The sequence below is a fragment of the Gossypium hirsutum genome, chromosome A10 (genome assembly GCF_007990345.1).
Source record: "Gossypium hirsutum isolate 1008001.06 chromosome A10, Gossypium_hirsutum_v2.1, whole genome shotgun sequence".
In the NCBI taxonomy this organism is placed as follows: Eukaryota; Viridiplantae; Streptophyta; class Magnoliopsida; order Malvales; family Malvaceae; genus Gossypium; species Gossypium hirsutum.
This window is the reverse complement of record NC_053433.1, coordinates 101776879-101787790: the sequence shown is the minus strand read 5'-3', so window position 1 is coordinate 101787790 and position 10912 is coordinate 101776879.

Below are 10912 nucleotides of genomic sequence, written 5' to 3'. Positions count from 1 at the left end.
TAGATATTTATAATAGGGTTATATTGAATTTTTATTTAATAAAAAAATAAAAAAATGAATGAATGAAGTCAATTAGTAAAAGTTTATATGAATTTATGATTATTCTATAACATGTTTGTTATTTATTTAAGAATTATTTGTAAATTATCCGATATGTCTGGTAATGCCTCGTAACCCTATTCCGGCGGTGGTTTAGGGATAAGGGGTGTTACAGTCTCAGTCGTGTGTGACACACGGCCAGGTTACACGGCCGTGTGTCCCCTAGTGTTGAATTAGAAATCAAGTCAATATGCTCCACACGGCCCAACACACGGACGTGTAACTTGGCCTTGTGGCATAAGTCAGTATACCCTACAGGATTGGCACGAGCTAGCACACAGCCTGATACACGGGCATGTGGTTGGCCGTGTGACCCAAGTTAGGGAGTTACACAGGGTAGGAAACTAGCTGGGACACGGCCATATGATCCCATTTTCAATGACTACATGGCCCGTGATACGGGCGTGTTTCTCACACGGCTGGGCCATACGGGCATATGCCTCCTATAGTTTGAAATTTTTTTTTAAGTTATCAGTTTAGTCCCAAACCACTCCTAATGCATGTTTTGAGCATCGTATGCTCGTATTAGGGACATTATGAATGAATGTGAATGTTTTATATTTGAAAATGGAAAAATGTATGAGAAATGTATGCTTAATTGTGTTATAAGTTTGGTAATACTCCGTAACCCTATTCCGGCAATGAATACGAGTGAGGGGTGTTACAAAAAAAGTTCACAATTTTTTCTTGCATCTTTTAGTTCTTTTTACACCATTTGGAATGTCACTGTTATAACTTACATACAAGGCCTAGAAAAGTTAGATGGTTAGATGGAGTGTAGCGGTTGGATAAAATCAAAATTTATTTCTCTAAAAATCAACATCAAAATATGTTTAATATTATAAATGTATTTTAATTTATTATATAATTTTTTTCTTGCAGAATGTCCACCAAAGCAACATCTATTGAGGGTAGTGTTACACCTCCTACTTTGATAGATTCTGAAAATTCGGGAGTTGGAGCTTCAAGCCAAACAAAGGGGACTACTAGGAAAAGAAAAACCACTCCTCAAAGGTCAGAAGTTTGGTCTCACTTCACTAAAATTATTAATAGTGAGGGTGCAAGTAAGGCTAAATGTAATTATTGTCAAAAGAAATTTTATTGTGATATGAAAAAAATGGTATAAGTTCATTGAAATATCATATTGGTTCATGTAAAAAAAATCTTAGTAATGTTGTTGACACTAGTCAAGGACAATTAGTTTTACCTAGAAAAGGAATTGAATGGGGGAAAGGCATCTTTCGACTTGGAAATTTGATTAAGAAGCGTGTAGGAAAGGATTAGCACAAATTATTATGATTGATGAATTACCTTTCAAGTTTGTTGAAAGTGAAGTTTTTAAGAAATTTATGTTTGTGGCATGTCCTAGCTTTCATATTCCTTTACGAACTACTATGACTAGAGATGTTTATCAATTATATTTAGATGAAAGGGTCAAGATAAAACAACTTTTGAGAAGTTTTGTTTCTAGAGTTTGCTTAACTACTGACACGTGGGCTTCTTTACAAAGAGTTAATTATTTGTGTATTACTGCTCACATTATTGATAACGATTGGAAATTGAATAAAAAGATTTTAAACTGTTGTCCAATTTCTAGTCATAAGGGTGAGTCTATTAGGATGCTGATTGAGAAATGCTTGTTGAATTGGGGGATTGATAAGTTGTGTAATGTTACTATTGATAATGCAAGTTCAAATGATGTTGCTATTGGTTATTTGAGAAAAAAATTTAACCCTCGAGAGGGTTTAGTTCAAAATGGTAAATATCTTCATATGAGACGTATGGCACACATTGTGAATTTGATTGTTGTTGAAAGCTTAAAGGAAATGAATAAATCTGTTGAACGTGTTAGGGTGCTGTTAGATATGTGAGACAATCTCCGGCTAGATTATAAAAGTTTAAGGAGTGTGGTGTGGTGAAAAAGATAGAGTGCAAGAAGATGTTGTGTCTTGATGTTTGTACTAGGTGAAACTCGACCTACTTAAGTTAGACACTGCTCAGAACTTTGAGAGAGCTTTTGAGAGATTTGAGGAGCAAGATACAAACTTTAAGGCTAAACTTGAAAGGAGATAGGGTTGGCCTAGTGTGGATGATTAGGCTAATGCTAGAAACTTGAAGGATTTCTTAGAACACTTTTATAAAGTCACTTTGCGTATAATTGACACTTCATATGTCACGTCCAATAATTTTTTTTGACAAGCTTTCTAAAATTGATATTCTTTTACGAGATGCTCAGTTAAATAGTAATGTTGATTTTAATGTTATGACCATTAAGATGAAAGAGAAATATGATAAGTATTGGGGTGATATTGATAAGATGAATTTGCTTATGTTTGTTGCTTGTGTTTTAGATTCTAGACAAAAACTAAAGTATCTTGAATTTACACTTTGTAACAGTTCGTTTTTCAGTGGTGTCGGAAATAGTGATTTCGGGGCCACCAAATCCGACGAGTAAGTTCGTAAATAGGTTTTTGATTTGATAATTTATGCTATATAAGTGATTTATTAAGTTCGAGTGATTTTAAAAAATAAGGTATCGAGATCTTATTTTTATAAACTGAGCCGTAAATATTTTTATAAATATTTACGAAGTGTCATTAAGGTGGTATTAAAGTTTCGTTAAGAAATTTTAACGTTTCGATAGCTAATTAATTAAAAAGGACTAAATTAAAAAAAGTGCATTCCCGAGACTCTGTTCCCGTAAATCGGACTCATAAGAAGCTAGCTATGTAGTTAATTAGGTTTTGGTTAGGTGAATTTGCATAAATTAAGAGTAATTATGTATAAGGACTAAATTGCATATAAGGTGAAAGTTGAATTATAGATTAAAGAAAAACTAAAAGGGACTAAAAAGACAATTATGCCATTGCTCATAAATGAAGCGGCATAAGTGTTTATTATTAAAAAAATTTAAAGTTTAAATATATATTATAATATTATAATATTATATCTTAATGTTTAAGTATATAGATTATATATATTATATTATATAATAAAACAAAGAAATAAAAGAAAAAGAAATAGAGAAAGAAACAGAGAAGTAAAAACAAAGTAGGAGAAAAAGAAAGAGAGGAGAAAATTAGGGTTTCAAAGTTCCAAGTTCAATTGGTTAGTCAATTTAGTCCATTTTTTGTAATTCTTATGTTTTTGAAATCCCGGTATTAAATACTACAAGACCCATGTCAAAATTTTAGAAATTACTGAGTTTTTAAATGTTGTTAACGTTGAATAATTTTAGTATTAGAGATTAAATTGATAGATTTTTAAGTTAGAATTGAAAAAGGATTGAATTGTAGAATAAATTGTAAATTTTGAATAATAGGGACTAAATTGTGAAAAATTTGAAAATTAGGGATTTAAGATAAATTAGAGAGCCAAATCTAGTTTAAAGTGAAAATTGAATGAAAATATAGAATTGATTGTGAAGAAATAAAATTAGTCTCGGTTTAGGGACTAAATTAGAAATTAGGCAAATATTGAGTAAAAATTGAAAATTTTAATATGAAATTAAATTATATTGTATTAATGAATTTTAATTATTTTTATTTCGTAGCTAATATCGTACCGGAACCCTTAACTAAAAAGGGGAAAGATAAAGTTAACGTGGAATAGCTCTGAATTCTTGGTTTGTATTTCTATAATCTGAATTTAGTTATTAATTGTTATAATTCAATTTAATGTACAAGGTAAGTGTTGAGGTGAGAATTATTGTGTTTTGCAATTAAAATGGATTGATTTAGTATGTGATGAATTTATTGAATTTATATTGATTGAATTGGTATATATATTGAATATATTGATTATTTGAATTGAAATGAATATTGTTTTTATTTGAAAAGTGAATTGGAACCCTATCAACTGTATTGGGTTGAGTCGAATATAGATGGCATGCCATAGGATTGGAAGAGCTCAAGGATTTCTTCGACTTCGAATCGATGAGACACTAGGTGTCAATTTACTACTTTGGATTAATTCGATTAGGCCCTGGGTGCCAATTTACTTCGGTTTAGCCGATGAGACACTGGGTGTCAAATTATTACTTCAAATTATTCGATGAGGCACTAGGTGACAAACTAGCTAGTGTGTTTTGGTTGGATTCGTGTATTCGTCCGAGTCCGAGTCGTGTTAATAGGGATATATGAATAATAAAGTTTTATAATTGATATTGAAATGGTATGGCATGAGAAATGGAAGTGAAATAGTGAATTGAAAATAGAATGTGAAATATGTTACAAATGTATGGAATATATGAGTTATATACTCATGAAATGACTATGGAATGGATATTGCAATTGTATAATGAAATGTGAAATAAATTGTGAAAAGCTATTTATATAGCAAATATGAGAATTGAGATATTTGTGAAACAAATGAAATATGATATGGTTATTGTAATAATTAAATATTAATATGTGTTTATATTTAAATTGTATATTTGTAATTTCTCATCTTAAAATATTCAGATTATAGAAATACTACTGAGTTTGTACTCAGCGTACGATTTTGTTTCCCATGTGCAGGTTAGGTACTTAACTTTTGATCGTTGATTCAGCATCCAACAACAATCCCGAACTCAAAGGTGGTGTTGTTTATCCTTTGTGTCGGCATGTACCTAGGGTGTCTAAATAATACTTATTTTATGAATTTTATGTCAATGAGATTATAAGTTTAATTTTGGTTGGTTTTATATATATATATATAAATATGTGTTTGTTTTTTTTAAAGCCATATTATGGCATGGCAAAATTGAACTAAATCTAGATACGTGCATGTGAATTTAATTCTATGTTTAAGTACACATGAACTAGGCAAAATTGATTTGGATTTGATATGTTTAAAATTTGGATTAAAATGATGCTTTGATAACTTGTTTTGATGATATGAAATGTTGGAAATTTTTGTCTATTTGATCTGTAGACTCCGGTAATGCTCCGTAACCCGGTTCCGGCGAGGGATACGGGTTGAGGGTGTTACACACTTAGTGAAATTTCTAGTTCTGAAAAAGCTTGTGAAATGATGCAAAAATTGAATAAATCTTTGTATGAATTGTTTGATGAGTATAAGCCTCCACTTCATAGTACTTGTAGCCAATTGAGTGTGCCAACACATATATCTCTCGGTGAACCACAACAAAAAATGAAAAGGTGAATGCAAGCTTTGTATAAAAAGCGTGAGTTGGAAAATGGTGATGAGGATAAAACATCTGAGTTGGATAAATATCTAGCTAAGGCTAATGAGGAATTTTTTGAAGATTTTGATATTTTATTGTGGTGAAAAGTGAACAACCCTAGATTTCTCACTCTTTCAAAAAGAGCCAGAGATGTGTTAGCTATACCGATTTCTACGGTTGCTTCAAAGTTTGCATTTAGCACCGGGGACGTGTGCTTGATCAATATAGGTGTTCTTTAACTCCTAAAATTGTACAAGCTCTTATGTGTAATCAAGATTGGATTCGAAAATCATCATCACAAGAAGACATAAAAAATATTGGAGAACAAATCCAAGAGCTTGACAAGATTGAAAATGGTATATTTATTGTTTTATTTTAATAGTTTTAATTTTTTTACCATATCACTCCTACTTATTTAATTGATTCAATGTTTAGACTTTTATTAGAATGCATCTGAGTCTACCCTAAATTCATGAGCTTTCGTGAGTTGAACGGTATGCTTACTATCTTATTCTTGTTAACTTACAATCTATTCATTTGTTTATATTATTTGATTTTTTTAAATGCGTATATTTCTATTATATGCTAATTTTTTGCAGATATTTTTTTTGTAGGTTTAATGCAAATGGAGCTTCTGGAGAGAAGAAATGGGTACAAATGGAGAATATTAAAGACTTACATTTCAATTATGTGTTAATTTCAAGACTTATGTAATGTTTTTAATTATGTAGTGATTCAATACTTTAATTCAGTTGATTCGGTTAGTTCGGTTAATTCGATTACTTCGGTTAATTTTATACTTATTTTAACCAAAAATAAAAAATATATAATTTTTGGTTAATTCGGTTAACCGACCGAATTAATTGAAAAAATTTCGGTTCGATTAATTTTTTCTAAAAAATTTTTGATTCAATTAACGGTTAAAATTTTGAAAGATCGATTAATTTAATTAATAGTATTTTGAGTCGGTTAACCAACTGAACACCCTTATATGTATTTATGTAGACGTCAAGTAATAAGACACGTGCGTGCATTTACAAATAAGATCCAATAAAAAATGGTTTAAAATAGAGGTAGACCGTTTAAAAGGCATGGGGCCTTGGCTCTCCAATCAAAGTTTTGGGAAGTTATGATTTTCCCTTTAAAATTAAAAAAAGAAAATTTAAGCCCCAAAATCTTTGGAAAATTTCATTTTTTCCTTGAAGTTATTAAAATTTTAATTTGACCTCTCAAATTTTTGAAAATTCTCATTAATTTTTTTTTGAAAATTTTAATTAAGCTGATTTAAAATATTTGAAAATTCTTATTAATCTCACAAAAATTTTAAAAATTTTAATGAGACTCGATTTTTTTAAGAAAATTCTCGTTTAGCTCCTCAAATTTTTTAAAATTTTGTTGGACCCAGAACTTAGTTTTAGGATCCACCATTGATTTGAAACTAATAATAATAATAATAATAATAATAATAATAATAATACAATATTTAGGGAATTAAAATAAAACAAATTACTTTGATGTGGGTGAAAAAGTTTGGGTAATAATATTAAAATGTAAAAAAAATCAAAACAAAGTTTTAGTTGAAGTGGTAAAGATAAAAATTGAGTTAATTGCACCAAACATCCTCAAACTATGATCCTTATTTTGAATTGGCCCCCAAACTTCAAAACACTCTTATTACATCTCCAAACTATCAAGATTATATCAATTAGGTCCTTCCATTATTAAAATAATTAATTTAATCGTTAAGTTACGCAACAAATCTTATGTGACACAATTTAAAATGAAAGCTAAAAAGAAAATTGAATATTGTAAGAAGAAAAGTTGTAAAAATATTTATTTTGAGGTTTTTAAAGCTTTTATAGAAGTTTTATTGTTCATTCTCTTTTTCAGTTTTACTTTATTTTTAGGTTTTACTTTTAAAAGTTATGAGGCAATGTTTAAGTTTTCTTTAAAATTTTCATTTTAAATCATGCCACATATGATAGACGTGTCATTTAATGGTTAAATTAACAATTTTATTAATAGAAAGACTTAATTGACACAATTTTGATACTTTGAGGATGTAATTAGAATATTTTAAAGTTTAGAGACTAATTTAAAATGTAAATCATAGTCTAGGGATGTTGAGTACAATTAACTCATAAAATTTTCTAAATATGGGTGACAAGGATCCAAATCTCACCCCATGCAAGATTTTTAATGGTTTTATTAAAAATATAAAAAGACAAAAATAACGTTTTAATATTGATGCTTGATTGACTCGTGAAATTAACTTAGTTCTACCTTTAAAAGAATTAACCTCATATTCATAATGAATGTTTTATAAAATGGTAGTGGTTGAGAATTTTAATTAAAATTTTGTAAAGCATAAATATATAAAATAAAGTATGGTAAACATATTTCTTAGGAAAATCCAAAAATAAAAAGACATTGACAAGTAAAAAAGAGCTGTCGTGTCTTAAATTACAAAAAGGAAACATAGAAAGCCGTTGACATAAACATATTTCTAGAAGTGATGTGAGAATATTATAATCCAATTTCATATTTTATGTTAATATCATTACTTCTATATTTGTATATAATGCTGTAATAATGTATGGCATGGTGTGAAAGAAGTGGAATGAGAAATGCCCAGCGGAGATTGCGGCAATGGGAAGCTAGCTTACCACTCTCTGCCTTTCTTTTCCTTTATTATATTATATTCATATATTCAATTTTATGTCACATTTTTTTAATTAAAAGTAAAAATTAAATGTGTCTTTAAAGCTTAAATTCATATAAAATTTAACATTTTATTTAACCATTAAATTAATAAATTAATATAATTTAAAAATAAAAATAGGAGGTGGAAAAGTCAAAGTCAATAAATAATTAAGAATAAAGAAAGGAATGGCGACGTTAAAACGCGTCAATCTGTGTCTAAAAACGCAACCAGACAAAATCCTCTTTAATTACATCAAAGGGAGTGTGGACAAATCACCCTCGCTTTGCGTGCACGTCTCTTTTTTTTTTTTTACCCCCTCCCCCCCTTTTTTACTCACTTAAGGCTTGCTCGCTTTGTCTTTCTATTTATTATTATTATTTTTTTTTTTTGGGGGGGGAGGGGGGGGGAGAATTTTGAATTAATATTCCGATATTGAATTCATCGGAAAATCCTCTGCTTTGAATTTGCAATGTGAAACGATGGTAATCTCTATAACCATATATTATAAGAGTGTTGCCATGGTGACACATGTTTAGAGAGGGAAATGGTTTTAAGCATTTGGCAGAAATGAATAATGTATAATTCAAGAGGTCCTTCCCATTTTGTTATTCATATGATTAGATCTCTATTTGACCCATTTACAGTATTTAATTACAACTGTCTCTAGTTAATTAATTAATTATTAATTGAATTTTAATTCGATTAGCATGAATATTATTATCAATATAGGAGAATATGAATTCGATTATACTGAAGCATATTATTTTTTTATTTATGGGTTAGAAAAGAGTTATAAATAGTTATAGATATTATATAAAAAAATAAATATAATCAGAACCTATAATAAAATTATTAAAAAATTGATTATTTAATTTTTTATTAAATTTAGACTAAAATAAGGTATGTTTGCTCGGAATAATAAAATGGTATGACCTTCCTTTATGATGGTGCTTTCTTATACTTCAATTTGAAAATTAATCTTTAGATTTTAGTTTCTAACATAATTTGGTCACTATATTTTTATAATGTTACTGATTAGTGTAAATAGTTAATATTATTAACTTTTCGATTAAAATATTATGTAGTTATATATAATTTAAAAGCATATTTTTAAATCTAAAAATTAAAAGTGTTAAACTCTTAAGAGTAAAAGTAGAGGTATTAAACTCCAAATATACAAAGTGTACAGGGACTTAAAGAGTATATTTTAATCTTCAAATTTTTACTCTAATAATTTGACACAAACAAATAATTAATTTAACGTAAAGTGTAAATGAACCATCCTAATAATATGATAAAAACAAAGGTTCATTCTACATACATTTTGTCAAATCTTAAATTGTTTTTTTTTTGTAACTTTTAGGGTGTAATGTTAGTTTAAATATGATGAGTTTAAAATTACTCAATAATCTATAAGTGTTAAAAATGGGATAATGTCATAGTTGGTACTTGTATTTTAAAAATATTTAATGTGATATTTGAATTATCAATGTGTTTTATTATTGTGCTTAGTGTTAATACGTCTAATAAATTGTTAAACTAGCCAATTTGACATTAGAATTCTTTTTTCAAATCATCAAGCAGAACATTTTGTGAAATAGATAAATAAAACAAAAATTTAAATTAAAAAAGAAAATAACTAAACATATGGTTAATAAAAAGAAGAAGTAAATACTAAATTTACATGAGATAATCAAAAATAAATTTAGTATTTTTTTCTTTTTTATTAACCATATGTTTATTTATTTGTTTTTAAATTCTTTTTTTTATTTGTTTTGTTTTTCTCATGATGTTTTATTATCCATATAGACTTGATGATTTGAAAAAATATATATATACTTGATGAACTTTCATTGACTAGCTTACCAATTCACTAACAATTGTTAACATCAAGTACCTTAATAAAAAAAAACATATTGTTAGTTCAAGAACTACATGTGACATTTTCAAAATACAGACATCACATTAGATATTTTCTGAAAATAGAAATACTATAAGTATCACATTAAATATTTTTAAAGTACAAATTCTGATATTTCATGAAAAAGGTACCAAATATTACATTATTCCGAAAACTTATTATAATACATGGAAGAGGTGTTTCCATAATCTTTCCTCAAGTTGTAGAAAATAATATATAATCCAACCCATAAAGACAGCAAGTGAAACAAAGGTATCAGTAAATATAAAAAGAGATCACAAGGATTAAGAATGGCTTTTATCATCTTATTCAAGCTTTCAATCTTCTTTTACATCAATTTTATGTCACAAACGTTGCAAATAATTTCCCCTCTTCTGGATTTTCATTTTTCACATCGATCGATTCAATGCAGCAGTCTGCCAACAGAATTTATGGTTCAACATCATGTCAAGAAATGCAGGGTGAAAAAATACCAGAGGCTGCCATAAAAGGACAACGGAACATGTCTTTTGAAACACATATAATTTCAATCCAGACCGACAAGTCATAGCTTTTAATATTTTGTTTCCGAAGGGACCGCAATTATTTGCCTTCAAATATTCATTCACTTCATCATCTACCTACATTTTTTCTTTTCATTTTAACCTCGGATTTGAGATTTTATTTAAAGTTTGTTATGTTTATGAATATTTTACTTTTTTCATTATTCATGTCCGTTTTATGATCTATATTCATGATTTATAATTGTTCCTTCCAACAAAATCACTTATAAAGCTCAAACCTTCACTTTCTCTTAAAAATATAATGTCATTACACCCAATACTTGTTGATTATATATATATTACATTTAAGAATTCATATTTAATACAATCACAATACATAACTTTACCTAACATCAAATTTTATTAAAAATTTAATTTTGTATTTTTATTTTTATAGCGATAATGCATCAAATATAACTTTTATTATGTCTAATCAATACGAACTATAGTAACTAATAAGTGTGTTAGATGTAATA